The following is a 23,035-nucleotide window of genomic DNA, read 5'->3' as shown; positions in this document are numbered from 1 at the left end:
GCACCCAACATTAGCCATTACACCCATGCAGTCACCTACACTACTGATTTACACAGCCACACCTCATCATCATTACAGTTAGTCTGAACTTAAGTTTAAAATTGTTTAACTCATCATGTATCTCCCCATTTCATTGCAGCTTATGAGTTGGCTGTAACTGTAAGTAAGTGTCTACCTGGACCAAATGTTTCCCTGTACTGTGCTTTCTCTATGGATCAGAGAGGGATTGTGTGGGAGCACATGAAGCTCCTGGGGAAGCGGGTTCAGAGACACATGCTGTTTACCTGTAGGAGTTTCCTTGGGGAGAAAATGGTAGAGTATTATATTGAAAGTGAGGGAAATACAATGAAGCATGCGTAAAACTAATATGCGTCTGAGGAGGCTTAAAAAGGCTTGTTTGTCCTTGCACTCAGTGGCACCCTTTTCTTTTGGGCAGATCTTAAGTATGTCATAGAGACTGTATTGTACTGAGCCTCCATGGAGCACCAGGGGAGTCTTGGTCTTTGAATTTGTTGCCTTGCCTCATTTCGGAAACTGTATGAACCACAAGTCTCAGCTTAAAGGGCTGAATCTTATGGTTAACTAGCATTATGTTGTCTGGCTTGATGGCTTGTCTGCATGTGTCAGAGGTATGGAGCCAAATCAGGTGCAAAAGTTTCATTCATTTGAAAAAAAGATTTGAACTTGAAAGTTGAAATTTTGATTTTGAACTTAAAACGCAAAAATACCAAATCTTTCAAATCTTTTCAGGTTTCAGAATTTATTTATTTATTTATTTTTTTGCTTTCAGATCTTTTGTTCACTTTCAGGTCTCATCTTTTCAGTGTCAAACTTTTTGCCCTGATCTGACGTGGGGGGCGTGGCATCTGCTTAGAGGGCCGTTCAATCATGAGTGACAGCATAACAAAGAAGGCTGAGGACCTTCCTCTGTCACGTTGCCTTCAGGCAACATAGGTACTGTGAGAAGTATGACCCCACACTTTCTATACAGCATATTCACATTATGGGCACTGAAAAAATGGATGCCATTGATAAGGTTCCTTTTAGTGAGCCATGTTAAACCAATCTTTTCACCAATCACAGCAGAAGAGCAACAAATTATGCCTGATTGTGCAGTTCAGCAAGTTTCCCACTTCCACATGCAACAGAGAATGCAGCAAAGTATTGACTAGCAATGGTGTCGGCGCCCCCAGGACAACTGGCATATTGAAATGTCAGTACTGATGAAACGTCAGTGATTTTTTGAATAGATGCTCTGAGAAATTATCCCAAATCTTATAATGATGAATAATTTTTGTAGCATAGGGACATACCTCAAGGGGAACTGGCTAAAGCTGGAAATGAAGCATTTTGTGGAAGCAATTTATTGTGAAGTTCAGTAAAATCAATTTTATGATAGATAATAATAAGTTACCAAAACATTCACACTTTTTACTCATGTGTAACTTAAATAAATTTAAAAAAGGGAATTAATTAATTTATTGGAAGAAATATACTTTTTTAAAATAAATTCCTATAGACTGCACCATTGAAGGACTTTTTACAGTGTGGACTGATCGCCAGTCAGTCGCAGGGCTGACACACAAGACCAGACAACCACACACTCACACACTCATACACTCACACACTCACACCTAGGGGCAATGTAGAATAGCCAATTAACCTAATGTACATGTTTTTTGGATTGTGGGAGGAAACCGGAGCACCCGGAGAAAACCCAGACAGGTACAGGGAGAACATGCAAACTGAAGAAGAAGAAGAAGAGGAAGAAGAAGAGGAAGGACAGAAGGGTCCAGACTGGGATTCAAACCTGGAACCCTCTGGCTATGAGGCAAGAGTGCAAACCATTGCATCACCATGCCACACCCATCCACGTGATTACTGCAAGCCAAGGTTTCCCCGCAGAACATTGCATCGTAAAGATAGGATTAACGTTATTCACATCACCTTTCAGTGATTTTAATGTTGTAACTGATCAGTGTATGTAAAGATGAAGTACGTCTCCGCTTCTTCCCATTGGACAAATGGGGAGCAAAAATATCCCGGACAGTAGTGCTGCTATCATTCACTGATGATGTAATTTGGAATCTGATCGTGTATAGTTGAAGTTGGGTGATGGAGCCACCATAGGCCTCTATGCTAACATGGAGAGCGAGGGATTTATGACCTGTTTCTTACAGTTTAACAGTGGTCTCTGTGCAGCAATCAAAAGATTTGGACATTCTGGTGAAGAATTTGCAGATCCTGTTGAACAACTTCCTTTGGGACCTGACTTCACCAAAGCCTGTTTCTTCTTCAACTATTTTATTGCTTCTGGGCTATCGCTGTAATAAGGTTAGACTACGAATTATAGGAATTAATAAAAGGAAGGAAAATAAAAGATTAAATATGACTTATTTACTATATATAAGTAATAAAGTCTAAACTCTTCACAAACATAAAAACACAAGGAAAATTAGCAAAGAAATACAACATCACATAGTAATTGATTATTGTTTTTTTGGATTGTGGGAGGAAATGGGAGGAAACCGGAGCACCCGGAGAAAACCCAGAGGGAGAACATGCAAACGGAAGAAGAAGAAGAAGAAGAGGAAGGACAGAAGGGTCCAGACTGGGATTCAAACCTGGAACCCTCTGGCTATGAGGCAACAGTGCAAACCATTGCATCACCATGCCACACCCATCCACGTGATTACTGCAAGCCAAGGTTTTCCCGCAGAACATTGCATCGCAAATGTAGGAGCCAAAGGGTCCTAAGCCAAGGATTTGATGTTTTGCCTCTCTCACTTAAGAGAGAGGCAGGTGGAGCTGCCTCATTTGTGCCAAGTGGTTTCTTATCAGCCTCAGGATTTGATGTTTTGTCCATGTCATCTGTAGCTGTGGTCCTGTCAATTTTTTCAGCAGCCGTGCATTGTGGTCATTGTGTGTCCTCAGCAGTTTCTTTGTTAGTTGAAATTGAGCTGACTGAACTATTAGGGGAAGGTCCATGCCAACTAATTTCTTCGCTTGATGTTACAGAGGGCTGGCGGCATCTCATGGTCCGTCACTTCTCGCGTAGAGTCGGTCAGAATCGGCTTCTCTTCGCCACTCTACGGCAAGAAAATGGCATCAAAAGTTGGGAGAAGGCGGCAGAGTCCGATATGGGATTTTTTTGAATATGACAGCGCGACAGACAAAAGCAAGTGCATTGTTGTGGAAACAGGTGATACAATATGTGGAATACTCCTCAAGGGAAAAAACCCCACGAATCTTAAAGTCCATTTGAGAAGCTTGCACAAGAAGGCTAATGGCGAGTACCTTAACAAAGTGGCGTCTCTAAGTAGCTCCCCTGAAAGTGAAGCAACATCCCGGCCAGGTAGCGCCGGGAAGGAGGAGACAACCATAATGGACTGCTTTCACCGACGACCAAATAGCTGCTGGCTAGTTAACACGCAGGAACACTACAAGCGGGAAGATGCACTCGTAAATATGTTTATACGAGACTGTGTGACTCTATTGCCTTCAAAAAATTTAGCTTTTCACTCGAGCCAAAATTCAAATCACCCGGTGCTGCACGAGTGAATAACCTTCTTGGAGCTAAGATGGAAAAAGCAAAGCACAAATTGAAAGAGATCATAAAGGGCGCGAGGAAACTGACCCTTTGTGTGGATGGTTGGAGCAAGAGAGGATTAACAGCATCTTTCATGGGTGTGTCAGCATGTTTTTATCATCCACCTGGAGGCCGCGTTTACCATGCTCTGCTTAACCTACACCGAATGGAGCATCCACACACTGGGGAGACTATTGCTTGCTGCATTGATGAGACATTGGAAGCATGGGGTATAGGAGAAGACAAGGTGCTGCTCATTGTGACAGATAACGGCTCCAACATAGTCAAAGCTGCGCGGCTGCTTAGAGAGAGAAGCCAAGTACAAAGTGAGGAGTCCACAGATGGTTCACGGGCTCAGCCAGGAGGTGCCGGACATGGTCTGGATGAACTATGGATCGAATCAGAGGAGGACGAGGAGGAGGAGGGGGAGATTGGAGAGACTGGAGAGACTGAAGACCTCGGTGAGTGTGTAGTTATTGTGCCACATACATTAGATTTATTGATTTGTTTTATTTGGATATAAAATGTAACAATGATATAACCAGTGTTGTAAGCTTTAATTGATATTAACCCCATAGAGTTAAAAAAAAGAGAGGAAAATTATTTACTTGCTCTCATTTACTCACTCATCACTCATCTGTTAAAACTTAAAATGTATTTGTCACATTGACATCATAGTTATTGTCATGTCATGATTTCATATCCAATATTGGGGTTCATTATGAACGTACAATATTAAATGTTAAGTAAAGTTAAATAAAGTTATCTCAGTTAAATTCAGGGTGCGCACAGTGTATAAACAATAAAACAAGTAATGTTGTCATCCCTGCTGTAAAACCAAGGGTTACTACAGACAGTCCTATAAATAATTCTTTATTAAACTGTAATATTCTTTTGTGTGTTTTACATTTGATGAAAATAAATTATTTGTTTGTATTTTCTTTGCTAAGAACTAGACCTGCCAGATGATGGAGAGAACAACAAGTTCCAGAGGATGCCATGCCTGGCCCACACCCTTCAGCTCACCCTGAAAGCTGTCTTGAAGCACCCAAATGCTGATTCGCTCATATCAAGAGCAAGGAAGCTGGTACATGCTGTGAGGAAATCGTCAGTGGCAAATGAAGCAATAATCAAAAAGTGTGGCAAAACCTTAGTCCGAGATTGTAGTACACGCTGGAACAGCACTTTTGATATGCTGAGAAGGCTGCTGGAGATCAGAACTGAACACAATCAAGTACTTGACGAGCTGGGCATTGACACACTTCTCACAAGCGATTGGGCTAATTGACATTGACATTATGTTGTCTGGCTTGATGTCTGCATGTACCATAGGTATGCTCTTTAGGGCATTCAGAGCCACTAACATCTGTTGTGCAATTACTCTGATCTCAGACAATTGCAGTGGGGACGTCATAATCACCAGATCCTGAAGACTTATGTCCAACATTTCAAATACTATACAAACACGTCCCATATTAGTAAAACTGTCAAGTATCTTGACCAAATTATGTTTGTCTGGTCCAAGCCTTTTCAGTTGTTTGAGGATGGCCATCTTCCGCCAGAGTAGGCCAAGTTTCTCTTTGTAATCTTCACGGCCATCACTTCCCGAGTGCCTAATTTTATGCATTTGGCCACTTTTCCGTAAGTCCCCTCTCCCAGGAACTTTATTATCTTGTATTTGCTTGACTTACTGGACAGAATGTCTTCTGGTTTGAAATCTATGTTACCTGATATTGACTTTTGGGCCATTTCTTCAAGTTAAATGCTTCCAGTTCTATCCAACACAAACGATATTTTTTTTCTTCAAGTATGTCTTGGACAGATTCGAACGGGCAAAGAGCTATTCTATTTATATATATCTATAAGAACTGAACTCAATCAAGTACTTGACGAGCTGGGCATTGACACACTTCTCACAAGCGATTGGGCTAAGCTGGAGAACCTGGTCAAGCTGCTTGAGCCCTTTGCCATTCACACAGACCAGCTTCAGAGTGACAGCCAGTCACTCTCACAAGGAGTGCCATGCGTGCTCAACCTTGAGGCACACCTGCTGATGACTACTGCTGCTGGGAAGCAGTTAGCTCAAGTGTTGTTGAAGTCCTTGCGAGAACGTTTTGCTGCCATTTTGAGCCCGGATTCCCCACAGTTTGATGCTACACCAGCAGCAGCCTGCCTATTGGATCCAAGTGTTTCACTGATTCTTCAAACACCAGACATGGTGCCACTGAGGAGGGCAGCAGAGTCTTTAGTGCTGAACCTGGCAGCTCAGTATAACCCAGCAACTCCTTCTCAGGATAATGTGACTGCCACTCAAACTGCAGCACACTCCCCTCATACTGCCCTTCAGAAATACCGCTTCCTCGCCTCCCGTATGGAGGTCAATGTGTCATTGACAAATGAACCCCATGGAGCCGACAGTCTGTTGACCGAAATGAAGAAGTATGGCAACGACGTGAAACAGGGTGTGTTTAATGAGACACCGTTGCAGTTCTGGAGATCAAGAGAGGCTGTCTACCCAAAACTTGCCCCTGTGGCACTAGATCTCGTTAGTGCCCCTGCCTCACAAGCCTTTGTGGAGCGCATCTTCTCAGTATGTGGACTGTTGTCATCTGGCCTGAGGAACAGAACAACCACATCTCTGGAGCAGCGTGTTTTCCTCAAGATCAACAAGAAATTTTTGCTTGACTGAAGTACACACATCACTCTCTTGCTCTCTCTCACACACACACACACACACACACGTGTGATGATGCCAGCGTAAAGGAAACATATGCCATATATATGTCATCCAGTTTGTTCTTCACTGATAGCTGATAAAAAGCCGTTGATGTTAGAGTGGATCTCATTACATTATATGTCAAAAGTTGTGACAGTTGTGGAAAAATGTTAAAAAATTGTTAAAAAATAAGGGTTTCTTTGTTTGTTATGTTTGAACAACAATTGGATTTCTAGTGCCCCATACTGAACTAGTTCTTTTGCCAAAGAACCAATGTTGGACAGAAGGCATTGTAATTATTATAATAAATGTGACTTGTGTCTCACAAATGGGTTTATATTCTTTTGTTCATGTGTGTCTTTAGTCTTTTGGCTATTTTGATTTGTACCAGGCAGGCACTGTATTTAACCCCAGAAGCAGTATTACACTCATTTTGCACATAAGGCTGTTATCCTGTGGACTGTTATGGTTGTTGTGGACGGTTGGTTGTTAAACAGTAACAGAATACATTTTTAAATGGTATCTTCTGTTGAGTTTTATTACACAATACTTACTCTGATCTTTTTGAATCCTGCACCTGACAAATGACCCAAAGTATGAAAAAACTAAAACTAATACTAAAACTAATAAAAACTAAACTAAAACTAAGCATTTAGTAAAAAATGAAAACTAACTAAAACTAGCCAACCCGCCCTAAAAACTAATTAAAACTAACTGAATTAGAGAAAAAAAAGTCAAAACTAACTAAAACTAAACTATAATGAAAAATCCAAAACTATTATAACCTTGCGTTAGTGTCACGACTAAGGTGTTTCATTGTGATGAAACTGTGACCTAAGGCTTCACTGGGGGTGATTCTCTTTTCAGGATCCACGTGTAGCATGCGTCTGAGGAGGCTTAAAAAGGCCCGTGTGTCTTCATACTCAGTAGTACTCATCTCTTCTGGTCTGGCCAAGTCATGACTGTTACATTTTGTGATCGCCAAACCATTTGTAAGCTTGTATTCAGCTGGTGTTTTGAATCTCCATGGAGAATCAGGGGAGTGTTTGCCCTTAATGAAATATTTCCTGAAATAAATTCCAGCGTTCAGCAGGTGATCTTCAGGCTGACCGTTCATCCGCATGATCAAACTCATGACGCCATATTCAGAGTATAGTGGATACAGGTGCTGCCCAGGTACAGGAACGCTAAAACACAGCCAAGTCCCCACATATCGATGGCCTCACCCAGTGGGAGGCCCAAAATGACCTCAGGGGCCCTGTAAGCAATTGCTTGAATTTTGTTGCCTTTCCTTATTTCAGCAACATTTTGAGCCAAGCCAAAATCAATCATTTTCAACTTGAAGGGCTGCATGTTATGGTTAACCAGCATTATGTTGTCTGGCTTGATGTCTGCATGTACCATAGGTATGCTCTTTAGGGCATTCAGAGCCACTAACATCTGTTGTGCAATTACGGTACTCTGATCTCAGACAATTGCAGTGGGGACGTCATAATCACCAGATCCTGAAGACTTATGTCCAACATTTCAAATACTATACAAACACGTCCCATATTAGTAAAACTGTCAAGTATCTTGACCAAATTATGTTTGTCTGGTCCAAGCCTTTTCAGTTGTTTGAGGATGGCCATCTTCCGCCAGAGTAGGCCAAGTTTCTCTTTGTAATCTTCACGGCCATCACTTCCCGAGTGCCTAATTTTATGCATTTGGCCACTTTTCCGTAAGCCCCCTCTCCCAGGAACTTTATTATCTTGTATTTGGTTGACATACTGGACAGAATGTCTTCTGGTTTAAAATCTATGTTACCTGATATTGACTTTTGGGCCATTTCTTCAAGTTAAATGCTTCCAGTTCTATCCAACACAAACGATATTTTTTTTCTTCAAGTATGTCTTGGACAGATTCGAACGGGCAAAGAGCTATTCTATTTATATATATCTATAATAAGGTTAGACTACAAATTATATACCTCAGTAGTACTGAGTAATGCATGACTGATGATGATTCAGTGCAACATGTATCATGAATTCCTGTTGTTCACTATTATAGTCAAAAGTCACCACATGATTAGTTCCCACTTAATAGATCATCAGTTAAGGAACTCATACTTACTTCATACATCAACTGAACTTCCAACACCTAAAGTCATATAGACTTGATCATCTGTTAATGATGAGTGATGGGAATTCATGATAAATGTAAACATACATAAATGTCTATACTGAACTACTATTAAAAACAGCTAAAAATGAAAAGCAAAAAGGAATTAATTTGCTAATTTCAAGTATTTAGTAATAGCCTACTATTTCATTAAGCTTGCTGACTCTGAATCAAACAAATAAAGAAAACTTTGGCATTAGCTGGTTACCTGTGGTTTTCAAACTTTACTCACGTGCCGTTGTAACTGTCAGCTGAGTGTAAAACACAAAATTCTGATTTCAAAAAGTCTCCCTGCGATACTTCAGTTGCAATAAAAGAAATGCTGTGGTTGGTCCCAACACGCAGCCAGCAGCTACTGAGGCAGAATGAGGGCCCAGTCACACCATAAAGTTGCACAGCAACATTCAACAGTCCAGTTACACCAAAAGCAAGAGATGTGACGAATACAAAATAGAGAGTAAAAAAAAACAAAAAACCTAAGATAGCTCAGTGAGCCCGTGAGCTCAGTTACTAATGGGACAATAAGTTTGACTCCTCCCTGTTTACACGCCATGCCTCCGTTGTAGAACAGATTAGCTGAAATTTCAGCCACAAAAACAAAAGGCACTGGTAATGGTACTCCTGCTTTAGCGGGATGGGGTTCGATTCCCTGCAGTGTCCCAACTGTTTTGGCATTTACATGAAAGCACCACTCAGTAAAAAGTTGCTAACTTATATCTTTTGTTTTGTGTTTTCCACACTCACCATCATATATGTATTACATGGATCGGGCAACACTTTGATCATACAATAACATACTAAGATTAAATATGACTTACTTACTATATATAAGTACACTGTAAAAAGTCCTTCAATGGTGCAGTCTATAGGAATTTATTTTAAAAAGTATATTTCATCCAGTAAATTAATTCCCTTTTCTTTTTGAATTTACGTTAAGTTTGTCAACTTTGTGGGAGCCATGGGGCCACACTGAAGGTATAACATTAACATTAATCTGGAACAACTACACTGACGGTGAAAGTAGAGATGTTTGGGCTATTCGAAGTTGACTTCAAGATAACGTTAGCCTCAGTGAATGTGAATTATTCTGTCTCAGATCACTTGTCTTAAATTTTCTGCCTCTGTCCAAATTAGCTAGCAAAACCCTAGTAGCATGGCCTCGCATCCTTGTCCATGTGTCAGTTAAAAGTTAGGTTAACTGCTAGGTTTGTAACTGTTGTCGTCCCTGCATGATTGCAAAAGATGAGGACATAAAATATTTCTGGTGTCTCTCTCTGCAACGTGGTATTATGAAAATGTGTAAATGTGTGTGTATGTCTTGTTCTCTTCCTGCTTTTTCTTTGAATGAGGGTAAAAAAGTAGAAGTAGAAAGATAGGACTGGACAGGCTTGCACCAACAGTTCAGCAAAGTAGTTGTCCATGGATCTAGTCTGCTTTAACATTGTTTTATCATGCAATTATTAATACTTTTACATGAGCAGTGAGGTCTGAAATATTTTTACAAGGTGCAGTCTACTCGGTGTCATCAAAAAACAAGGGCTAATCAAAAATACTTTTTCAGAGACTTGGTTTAAATGTAACTGCTACACAAAAAGTATGACCATTGCATACTAAGTATATAGTACATGATTAAATTAAATATTCTCAGTAATTGTTGGTTGCAAATGAATTGCATATGGCTTAATTTAATCTGTTGATATATTTGTCTGAAATTTATTGAAATACTTTGAAACCATTTGTTCAAGTGAAAAGATTATAGGTTTTCTTTTGCTTTGCAATAACATTAATTATTCTGATATTTTCATAAATAAACTCTTCTTTTATTTGTGTTGCTTCTTCAGAAGACCATCAGATCTACTGGGAGGAGCAGTTCATGGAGTAGGTAAGCTTTTAAGGTGAGGCAAAAGTGGTAACAATATTGCAGGGGCATATTCATCCAATGAGTACTTTATTGTATTGTGTTGCCTAATTGAGTGAATATTGCAAAACAAAAACATTGTTTACAACTCTTTATTAATTTTAAGATTGCCTGCAAGATTCAGTTTTTTGTTATTCACTTATTAACTCTTGGATCCAAGTATCTCTGTGGTGAAGAAGAGAGACGTGACGCTGAGATGCCTCATTGAATACATGGAAGAGAGTGGGCAAGAGCTCATCTCTGACTGCTACCTAAGTATAGTTTGAAAAGCAACAAAAAGCTACACTCTTCATTTCTAAGGAGATGGCTGCACATTGTAGAGCTCTGAAACTTTTAAACTTGATGGAGCTGATTTAAAAATTATACTCAAGAACTGCAGTCGGTCTGACACACACCCCACAAAGTCACTTTAGTCTATGGCCAAATCAAAGTGAAGTAATTTTTATTGATCGGATATTATCTCTGGTAATCAAATACTGAAGGACTTTCTAATCAGTTTTCTATTAACTGTAATACTAGCAGTGTAAATTGGACTAAAAACATAATGTATGTCATCATTTTCATAACGTCAAAAGTGGTAACATAATGGTTTAAATTAATTATACTGCATTGCATATGTAGGTTAATGTCATACGGATTAAAATATAGTGAACTTTTAATGTGTGATTTTATTGAAGGCTTTTGCCGATTGTTCTCTGTTGCCACTTATTGTTCTGTTTTTATATGTCATACAGGGAAAAACGGAGAACAGTGTCCACGATGAGTTGAAAACGCACAACATGCAGATATATGTCTGCCATGAGCCAGATGCAGTGGGAATCGTCATTGAGGGAATCCCAGTTCTTACTGATCTTGGCGATCTGGCCAGGGCATGTTGCCTGCTTCTGGGGATGAAATATACTCTGAACCTGCACTATCCACCCCAGCTCTGCAAAACATTTGAGGTGTTTGTGGGACTGTCTGTGGGAATTGACACGTTGCGCCCAAAGCCTTCTTCCAGATTCATGACATTCAAAAACAAACTTCTGAGCTAGTTGGTCAAAGGCTGACCTCACACTCATAAATGGCCATTTTGTTGTGTTTTTCAGAGCTTGATGAATGAGTGAGATTGTTAAGAGATGAATGAGTGAATGAGTGTTTAATTGATAAGGCTGCATGTCAGAAGTTCAAGTATATAAACCGTTTTATGGTAAATGTTTTAATCCACACTAAGGTGTACTGTACTGTGCACTTAATAAGTTGAAGTTCTTTGGTGCCAAATGCTGTGGTCAGGAGTCCCTGTATTTTATTTTAATGTCACATGTTTTAAGAGTATAATGTATAATGTAATATGTTTTTTTGTTTTCTTTGCTTCACAACTCCCACTTGCTTGGTGGGCAGTTAAATTGAGAACAACATGGCAGTCAAGCACAGACTTCGTCAGTTCCTCCAGCTGCTGTGCATTTGATGAGCTGAATGTCAAATGTTTTGGGAGAATACAGCACAGATTGTAATTTAAAGGTGTTCTTGTATGCGTTTGTTAAAATGTTTTAGTACATACAAAAAGGTACTGTGCACTTTCAAGTTTAAGTCAGTTCTCTTCTGCTATCTAAAATGCTCAGGTCAAGAATCACTGTATTTTAATGTCAGTGTTAAGAGTAAGCAGATTGAAGGTGTTCTATGCTGCACTTTAAGATGAGGTCAGAAGTTTCTGTAATTTTTTAATGTTAAAATGTTTACAACATTAAAATTGATTACAGAAACAAATAGTTCTCTTTCCTTATTTGTTAAGTTATGGCAGAGCTAACTAATTATTTGAGGTGGATTGCAGAAATAATAATAATTAAATTAATGAGAGTACATGAATTAATTCAAATCAAAATTTTTATTTTTTTATTTTTAATGTTACTTATTTTAATTAAGTATGATTTGGTCAATGTGCTGCTCTTTGTCACAATGGTTAAACTCAAATGTTTTGCTTTTTCTTGTAGACTCTACTTATTTTTTTACCAACTCAAAATACCAAGAAGTTCACTAAACTTGCAAAAAGTAGTTGGAAAATGTTGCCTTAATTTTTTTGAGTTGGATCTAAGCAACAGTTTTTACAGTGTAATAAAGTCTAAACTCTTCACAAACATATAAACACAAGGAAAATTAGCAATGAAATACAGCATCACATAGTAATTGACTTGTCATGATGACTGACACAAACACATATGTACTGTACATATGCAGTCATGTTAACTTTGAGGTGTTGACATGACATGTAGGTGTCCTGGACTCATATCAAACATATGTAATTTTGCATATATTAAACAATGTCCATTCAGGTCACAACAACTTCCTGTTAAAACATAAAAATTCGCTGAATCAGTGGTTCTGTTTATAGTAACACAATACACAAGAATAAACTTAGTGTAAAATGTAGATCACAATAAATATACACACGGAACAAATGTGCAGAATATACAGAGCAATGTAGTTAAAAATTATTAGTATTACTAACAAAAACAAAACCTTTTTTCTTTTTAGATATTGGGACTGTACATATTTTTTTTAAATTGTAAAATAAGTTTATATATACATTCATTTTCTGTACTGCTTATCCGTCAGGGCCACGGGGAGCTGGAGCTTATCTCAGCTAACTACGGACGAGAGGCTGGTACACCCTACACTGTCAAAACTGTTACTTAGATCCAACTGAAAAAAATGAAGGCAACATTTTAGTGAACTTCTTGGTATTTTGAGTTGGTAAAATTCAGTATTATGTATTTTCATGTATGCTAAAAAAATTAAGTAGAGTCTACAACCAAAAGCAAAACATTTGAGTTTAACCATTGCGAAAAAGAGCAGCATATTGACCAAATCATACTTAATTAAAATAAGTAACATTTAAAATAAAAATAAAATTTCTTTGATTTAAATGAATTCATGTACTCTCATTAATTTAGATTATTATTATTTCTGCAATCCACCTCAAATAATTAGTTAGCGCTGCCATAACTTAACAAATAAGGAAAGAGAACTATTTGTTTCTGTAATCAATTTTAATGTTGTAAACATTTTAACATTAAAAAATTACAGAAACTTCTGACCTCATCTTAAAGTGCAGCATAGAACACCTTCAATCTGCTTACTCTTAACACTGACATTAAAATACAGTGATTCTTGACCTGAGCATTTTAGATAGCAGAAGAGAACTGACTTAAACTTGAAAGTGCACAGTACCTTTTTGTATGTACTAAAACATTTTAACAAACACATACAAGAACACCTTTAAATTACAATCTGTGCTGTATTCTCCCAAAACATTTAACATTAAAATAAAGGGATTCTGACCTCAGCATTTGACCACTGACTTCAGCTCATCAAATGCACAGCAGCTGGAGGAACTGAGGTAGTCTGTGCTTGACTGCCACGTTGTTCACAATTAAACTGCCAACCAAGCAAGAGTTGCATGTGACATTAAAATAAAATACAGGGACTCCTGACCACAGCATTTGGCACAAAAGAACTTCAACTTATTAAGTGCACAGTACAGTACATCTTAGTATGGATTAAAACATTTTACCATAAAACGGTTTATATACTTGAACTTCTGACATGCAGCCTTATCAATTAAACACTCATTCACTCATTCATCTCTTAACAATCTCACTCATTCATCAAGCTCTGAAAAACACAACAAAATGGCCATTTATGAGTGTGAGGTCAGCCTTTGACCAACTAGCTCAGAAGTTTGTTTCTGAGTGTCATGAATCTGGAAGAAGGCTTTGGGCGCAACGTGTCAATTCCCACAGACAGTCCCACAAACACCTCAAATGTTTTGCAGAGCTGGGGTGGATAGTGCAGGTTCAGAGTATATTTCATCCCCAGAAGCAGGCAACATTCCCTCAATGACAATTCCCACTGCATCTGGCTCATGGCAGACATATGTCTGCATGTTGTGCGTTTTCAACTCATCGTGGACACTGTTCTCCGTTTTTCCCTGTATAACATATAAACAGAACAATAAGTGGCAACAGAGAACAATCTTCAAAAGCCTTCAATAAAATCACACATTAAAAGTTCACTATATTTTAATCCGTATGACATTAACCTACATATGCAATGCGGCATGATTCGTTTAAACCATTATGTTACCACTTTTGACGTTTTTATGATAATGACAACATACGTTATGTTTTTAGTCCAATTTACACTGCTAGTATTACAGTTAATAGAAAACTGATTAGAAAGTCCTTCAGTATTTTATTACCAGAGATAATATCCGATCAATAAAAATTACTTCACTTTGATTTGGCCATAGACTAAAGTGACTTCATGGGGCAGTGTCGGACCAAAGGCAGTTCTTGAGTATAATTTTTTAAATCAGCTCCATCAAGTTTAAAAGTTTCAGAGCTCTACAATGTGCAGCCATCTCCTTAGAAATGAACAGGAGGCTTTAAAAATGTGTTGAGTGGTCAAATAAATATATTAATGCATTATTTTACACTGTAGCAGTGTAGCTTTTTGTTGCTTTTCAAACTATGCTTACGTAGTAGTCAGAGATGAGCTCTTGCCCACTCTCTCCCACATATTCAATGAGGCATCTCAGAGTCACGTCTCTCTTCTTCATCACAGAGATACTTGGGTCCTAGAGTTAATAAGTGAATAACAAAAAACTGAATCTTGCATATATATATATATATATATATATATATATATATATATATATATATATATATATATATATATATATATATATATATATATATATATATATATATATATATACACACACACACACACACACATATATATACTATGGCATGCCGTTCAGGAAATTAATATTTGAATATATGGAATGAATCTCTGAATATATTGAATGAAACTCCTCTGAGTTTGTATATTGTAGTTTGTATATTGAAATTCAATATATTCAGAGTTTCATTCAATATATTCAAGGTTCATTCCATATATTCAGAGTTTCATTCCATATATTCAAATATTAATTTCCTGAACGGCATGCCATAATATACATACATACATATATACATGTACACACATATATACACACACACACATATATATACATATATATATACATATATATATATATATATATTTTATTTTTTTTTTGCAATATTCACGCAATTAGGCAACACAATACAATAAAGTACTCATTGTATGAATATGCCCCTGCAATGTTGTTACCACTTTTGCCTCACCTTAAAAGCTTACCTACTCCATGAACTGCTCCTCCCAGTAGATCTGATGGTCTTCTGAAGAAGCAACACAAATGAAAGAAGAGCTTATTTATGAAAATATCAGAATAATTAATGTTATTGCAAAGCAAAAGAAAACCTATAATCTTTTCACTTGAACAAATGGTTTCAAAGTATTTCAATAAATTTCAGACAAATATATCAACAGATTAAATTAAGCCATATGCAATTCATTTGCAACCAACAATTACTGAGAATATTTCATTTAATCATGTACTATATACTTAGTATGCAATGGTCATACGTTTTTGTGTAGCAGTTACATTTAAACCAAGTCTCTGAAAAAGTATTTTTGATTAGCCCTTGTTTTTTGATGACACCGAGTAGACCGCACCTTGTAAAAATATTTCAGACCTCACTGCTCATGTAAAAATATTAATAATTGCATGATAAAACAATGTCAAAGCGAACTAGGTCCATGGACAGCTGCTTTGCTGAACTGATGCGGCAGGTGCGTCCACTCATAGTGCGAGCCTGTCCAGTCCTATCTTTCTACTTCTACTTTTTACCCTCATTCAAAGAAAAAGTGGGAAGAGAACAACACACACACATTTACACATTTTCTTGATACCACGTTGCAGAGAGACAGAGACACCAGAAATATTTTATGTCCTCATCTTTTGCAATCATGCAGGGACGACAACAGTTACAAACCTAGCAGCTAACGTAACTTTTAACTGACACGTGGACAAGGATGCGAGGCCATGCTACTGGGGTTTTGCTAGCTAATTTGGACAGAGGCAGAAAATTTAAGACAAGTGATTTGAGACAGAATAATTCACATTCACTGAGGCTAACGTTATCTTGAAGTCAACTTTGAACATCCCAAACATCTCTGCTTTCACCGTCAGTGTAAATGTTCTCAGTTAGGCCTACTTTGAAATTACTCTGCCTTCCAAAGTCCAAGTGTTGCTGCCACAGGAAGAATGGCAGATTAATTAACATGTCGGACTCCTCAAACGAACAAGCGGACGAAGTTTGTTGTTTTTAAAAAGTCCACATACTAAGTAGAAACAGCATTTAGCAATATAGCTCACTTTTACCTATCCTACGTTGATTAAGATTAATCTTAATGTTAGACCTTTGGTGAGGCCTCATGGCGCCCGCACAATTGAAAAATTTAACATTACTAAATGAAGCCGGGCGACGCTTTTGCATTTTATAGTGCAATACATGCGTGCTCATTCAGCTAAAAGCTAACTTTAAGCGATGTAAATAGTTACTTACATATGTTGCGTGTTGTATGTAGCCCTCCAAGACTCCAAAAAAATCCGAAAAAAAATGGCGCTGGTCCGGTACAGGTGACAAGGGTCTCGTTCTTCTGCTGTTCTCTTCAGTAAAATCAATTTTATGATAGATAATAATAAGTTACCAAAACATTCACACTTTTTACTCATGTGTAACTTAAATAAATTTTATAAAAGGGAATTAATTAATTAATTTATTGGAAGAAATATACTTTTTAAAATAAATTCGTATAGACTGCACCATTGAAGGACTTTTTACAGTGTAGACTGGTCGCCAGTCAGTCGCAGGGCTGACACGCAAGACCAGACAACCACACACTCACACCTAGGGGCAATGTAGAATAGCCAATTAACCTAATGTGCATGTTTTTGGGATTGTGGGAGAAAACCGGAGCACCCGGAGAAAACCCGGACAGGTACAGGGAGAACATGCAAACTGAAGAAGAAGAAGAAGGACAGAAGGGTCCAGACTGGGATTCAAACCTGGAACCCTCTGGCTATGAGGCAACAGTGCAAACCATTGCATCACCATGCCACACCCATCCACGTGATTACTGCAAGCCAAGGTTTCCCCGCAGAACATTGCATCGTAAAGATAGGATTAACGTTATTCACATCACCTTTCAGTGATTTTAATGTTGTAACTGATCAGTGTATGTAAAGATGAAGTACATCTCCGATTCTTCCCATTGGACAAATGGGAAGCAAAAATATTCCGGACAGTAGTGCTGCCATCATTCGCTGATGATGTAATTTGGAATCTGATCGTGTATAGTTGAAGTTGGGTGATGGAGCCACCATGTTAAGGGACTATATCTGGAGAGAAGGAGGATCCAGGTGCGGGTTCTCACTCAGAGATTTATTAACACAAAAAACCAACAAAAGGTGTCCTCAAACGGAGGGTAACAAATACAACAAAAGGTGTCCTCAAAAGGAGGGTTTCAGAGGAGAAAAACACAACGAAGGACGCCGTCACTGCCGGGCGGGGAACTGGAGCTGGTGATCTGAAAGATACAGAGGATCAGGAGATGAAAGATTTTTTTCAGGAAGAGTTTCAAACATTTGCCGAAGTACTACCGCGAGGAAAAGCTGAAGAACTGGCGGAGAGTGGATGCAGACCAGGTCCTTAAATAAGGAGCGGAGAACAGGAAACAGGTGGGCTAAATGAGACAGGTGATAGCACTCAGCTCCAATTCCCCGTCCTGCCGACACAGCTGTCCCCGGCGTGCCTGAAGGAAAAAAGAATAACAAAAAAACAAAACAAAGGGAAAATAGCCGAATATTCGGCCACAATCCTAACACACCATAGGCCTCTATGCTAACATGGAGAGTGAGGGATTTATGACCTGTTACTTACAGTTGAACAGTGGTCTCTGTGCAGCAATCAAAAGATTTGAACATTCTGGTGAAGAATTTGCGGATCCTCTTGAACCACTTCCTTCGGGACCTGACTTCAACAAAGCCTGTTTCTTCTTCACGTAAGAGAGAGGCAGGTGGAGCTGCCTCATTTGTGCCAGGTGGTTTCTTATCAGCCTCAGGATTTGATATTTTGTCCATGTCATCTGTAGCTGTGGTCCTGTCAATTTTTTCAGCAGCCGTGCATTGTGGTCCATTATCGGTGTCCTCAGCAGTTTCTTCGTTAGTTGAAATTGAGCTGACTGAACTATTAGGGGAAGGTCCATGCCAACTAATTACTTCGCTTGATGTTACAAAGGGCTTACATGTTGTCGTTAGTGTCATGAATAAAGTGTTTCATTGTGATGAAACGGTGACCTAAGGCTTCACTGGGGGTGATTCTCTTTTCAGGATCCACGTGTAGCATGCGTCTGAGGAGGCTTAAAAAGGCCCGTGTGTCTTCATACTCAGTAGTACTCATCTCTTCTGGTCTGGCCAAGTCATCAAGGCTGTTAAATGTGTCAAAAACTACACTACATGGGTTGATAGCCATACCCGTTGTAAGCTTGTATTCAGCTTGTATTTTGAACCTCCATGGAGAATCAGGGCAGTGTTTGTCCTTAACGAAATAATCCCTGGAATAAATTCCAGCGTTCAGCAGGTGATCTTCAGGCTGACCGTGCATCTGCACGATGACTCTCATGTCCTCATATTCACAGTGTAGTGGATACAGGTGCTTGCTGTCAAGTTTGGTCGGCGTCGCTGACGCAGAGATTAGCTGAACCCCGATGCAGAGTCAAAAGGAGGCGGCAGGCAGGCGTGGTGGAGGTCCAAAAACGATGGTCTTTTATTAAAACAAAGCTAAACTCAAAAAAACACACTTACTGTGGCAAAAAACTAGGCATGGCACGAGACACAGGTGACACACATCAGGAGGGAGAAAGCAATCAGGAAAACCAAAGCAAAGCTACATGAAAACAGGGCACACAGGGGAAGAGACACTTTCAAAATAAAACAGGACATGACAAAAACCTTGAACATAAAACATGGAAACACATGACAAGACAAACATGAAACATGGCACATGGACAGAAATCAAGAAACAAAACATAACCAAAAATCACCAGGCATGACACTTGCCCAGGTACAGGAACGCTAAAACACAGCCAAGTCCCCACATATCGATGGCCTCATCCAGTGGGAGGCCCAAAATGACCTCAGGGCCCCTGTAACCAATTGCTTGAATTTTGTTGCCTTTCTTCATTTTGAAAACATTTTGAGCCATGCCAAAATCGATCATTTTCAGCTTGAAGGGCTGCATGTTATGGTTAACCAGCATTGTCTGGCTTGATGTCTGCATGTACCATAGGTATGCTCTTTAGGGCATTCAGAGCCACTAACATCTGTTGTGCAATTACTCTGATCTCAGACAAATGCAGTGGGGACCTCATCTTCAGCAGGTGGTGAAGAGTTATGTCCAGCCTTTCAAATACTATACAAATATGTCCCATATGAGTAAAACTGTCAAGTATCTTGACCAAATTATGTTTGTTTGATTCAAGCTTTTTTAGTTCTGTGAGGATGGCCTCCTCTCTTCTGCCAGAGTAGGCCAAGTTGTTCCGTATAATCTTCACGGCCATCACTTCCTGAGTGCTTAATTTTATGCATTTGGCCACTTTTCCGTAAGTCCCCTCTCACAGGAACTTCTTTATCTGGTATTTGGTTGACTTACTGGACAGAATGTCTTCTGGTTTAAAATCTATGTTACCTGGTTTTGACTTTTGGGCCATTTCTTCAAGTTAAATGTTTCCAATTCTATCCAACACAAACGGTATTTTTTTTCTCCAAGTATGTCTTCGACAGATTCGTTTTCCGCACTCTAAGGCGCACCTAAAAGCCTTAAATTTTCTCAAAAGCCGACAGTGCGCCTTATAATCCGATGCGCCTTATCTATGGATCAATACTGGTCAATCGTGGCTACCGTAGTCAGGGGGCGTGGCCAAAGTAACAGATTTAAGCGCACTGTGGATAAAACGGGAGCACGTACGGTGAATGTTCGCACCACAGGGAATGAGAAGTCGTCCTTCACTGTAGTTCTCGCTTGCCAGGCTAATGGCCAGAAACTACCACCCAAGGAAGACCTTGCCAAAAGAAAACTTTCCACCCGGCGTCGTTATCAAGGCTAACTCGAAGGGATGGATGGACGAAGAAGAGATGAGTGAGTGGCTGAGAGAAATTTACGTCAAGAGACCGGGTGGCTTTTTCCACACAGTTCCGTCCCTATTGATCTGCGACTCCATGCGCTCCCATATCACCGATGGAGTCAAAAAACAAGTGAAGCACACTAATTCAGTGCTTGCCGTCATTCCGGGTGGATTGACAAAAGAACTCCAACCGCTAGATATTGGTGTCAACAGGGCATTTAAAGCTAGACGGAAGGCGAACACACGTTCACCAAGACAGGGAGACAGCGCCGAACGATATACGCCACTATCTGCCAGTGGATCGTAAATGCCTGGGCTGATATATCAGTCTCAACTGTGGTCTGAGCTTTCAGGAAGGCTGGAATCGTCGCTGAACTACCAGACAACAGCAGCGACGCTGACTCGGATAATGACGACGTTGACGAGACGGAGCCGTTGGATGCCGTATTCGCCGAGCTGTTCAATTTGGACACTGAAGAAGAAGAATTGGAGGGATTCGTGGATGAGGAATGAACTGATAAAGTGAGCTTTACGTGTTTCTTTTGTGTGTTCACAACTGAACAAGGTTGGTCATATTGTGAATATGGACATTAACGTTTGAGCAACGTTGAGTTATTGTTAAATGGTTATTGCTTTGCACTATTTCGAGAGTTACTATATTGTTATTGCACTTACGTCTGAGTTACCGTAACGGTATCAGACTCTTTTACGTGTTTACTGAATCGAGGAAAAGTACCCCTCCACTACGTGATAAAAATGTTGCACTACCTGTTATACCTTGCTGTTGTTAAAAGATAAACTGTGTTGCGAAAATACTACACCGCTGACATTACCTCGGGAAAAATAACACAGCTGTTTATTCATTTTGGAAGTGAACGGGGTTGTTATATTGTTATTACTTTGCACTATACAGAGAGTTACTATATTGTTATTGCACTTACGTTTGAGTTACCGTAACGGTATCGGACTGTTTCTTTTACGTGTTTATTGAATCGAGGAAAAGTTCCCGTCCACTACGTGATAAAAATGTTGCACTACCTGTTATACCTTGCTGTATAAAGATAAACTGTGTCGCGAAAATACTACGTCGCTGACATTACCTCGGGAAAAATAATAACACAGCTGTTTATTCATTTTGGAAGTGAGCGGAGTTGTCAGAACGCTGGTTTGTATTCTATTAATAAAGTTTGACTGACTTATCTGACTGTTTTGTTGACATTCCCTTTAGCGCAGCTCCATTTAGTGGACGCAAAACGCAACCCGAGCCACTGCTGTAGCTTCTATCCTATGCGCCTTATAATGCGGTGCGCCTTATATATGAAAACAGTTTTAAAATAGGCCATTCATTGAATGTGCGCCTTATAATCCGGTGCGCCTTATAGTGCGGAAAATACGGTATTTGGGAATCGTCATTGAGGGAATCCCAGTTCTTACTGATCTTGGCGATCTGGCCAGGGCATGTTGCCTGCTTCTGGGGATGAAATATACTCTGAACCTGCACTATCCACCCCAGCTCTGCAAAACATTTGAGGTGTTTGTGGGACTGTCTGTGGGAATTGACACGTTGCGCCCAAAGCCTTCTTCCAGATTCATGACACTCAGAAACAAACTTCTGAGCTAGTTGGTCAAAGGCTGACCTCACACTCATAAATGGCCCTTTTGTTGTGTTTTTCAGAGCTTGATGAATGAGTGAGATTGTTAAGAGATGAATGAGTGAATGAGTGTTTAATTGATAAGGCTGCATGTCAGAAGTTCAAGTATATAAACCGTTTTATGGTAAATGTTTTAATCCATACTAAGATGTACTGTACTGTGCACTTAATAAGTTGAAGTTCTTTTGTGCCAAATGCTGTGGTCAGGAGTCCCTGTATTTTATTTTAATGTCACATGTTTTAAGAGTATAATGTATAATGTAATATGTTTTTTTGTTTTCTTTGCTTCACAACTCCCACTTGCTTGGTGGGCAGTTAAATTGAGAACAACATGGCAGTCAAGTACAGACTTCGTCAGTTCCTCCAGCTGCTGTGCATTTGATGAGCTGAATGTCAAATGTTTTGGGAGAATACAGCACAGATTGTAATTTAAAGGTGTTCTTGTATGTGTTTGTTAAAATGTTTTAGTACATACAAAAAGGTACTGTGCACTTTCAAGTTTAAGTCAGTTCTCTTCTGTTATCTAAAATGCTCAGGTCAAGAATCACTGTATTTTAATGTCAGTGTTAAGAGTAAGCAGATTGAAGGTGTTCTATGCTGCACTTTAAGATGAGGTCAGAAGTTTCTGTAATTTTTTAATGTTAAAATGTTTACAACATTAAAATTGATTACAGAAACAAATAGTTCTCTTTCCTTATTTGTTAAGTTATGGCAGAGCTAACTAATTATTCCATATATTCAAATATTAATTTTCTGAACGGCATGCCATAATATACATACATACACATATATATATGCACACACATATATATATACACACACACACATATATACATATATATATATATTTGTTTTGCAATATTCACCCAATTAGGCAACACAATACAATAAAGTACTCATTGTATGAA

The 23,035-nt window shown here is 39.0% G+C and overlaps 1 long non-coding RNA gene across 1 annotated transcript; it reads left to right on the top strand.

Annotated features, from left to right (window-relative positions):
• The first annotated feature begins 11,120 nt into the window (after nucleotides 1–11,120).
• LOC124060577 lies at nucleotides 11,121–12,125 on the top strand. Its single transcript, XR_006843596.1, has 2 exons — nucleotides 11,121–11,327; nucleotides 11,764–12,125. It is a non-coding gene; the product is annotated as an uncharacterized LOC124060577 (long non-coding RNA).
• The last annotated feature ends 10,910 nt before the right edge of the window (nucleotides 12,126–23,035 follow it).

The sequence above is a fragment of the Scatophagus argus genome, chromosome 6 (genome assembly GCF_020382885.2).
Source record: "Scatophagus argus isolate fScaArg1 chromosome 6, fScaArg1.pri, whole genome shotgun sequence".
Taxonomy (NCBI): domain Eukaryota; kingdom Metazoa; phylum Chordata; class Actinopteri; family Scatophagidae; genus Scatophagus; species Scatophagus argus.
Note: the sequence above shows the minus strand (reverse complement) of the source record. Positions and strands in the feature narration are given on the sequence as shown.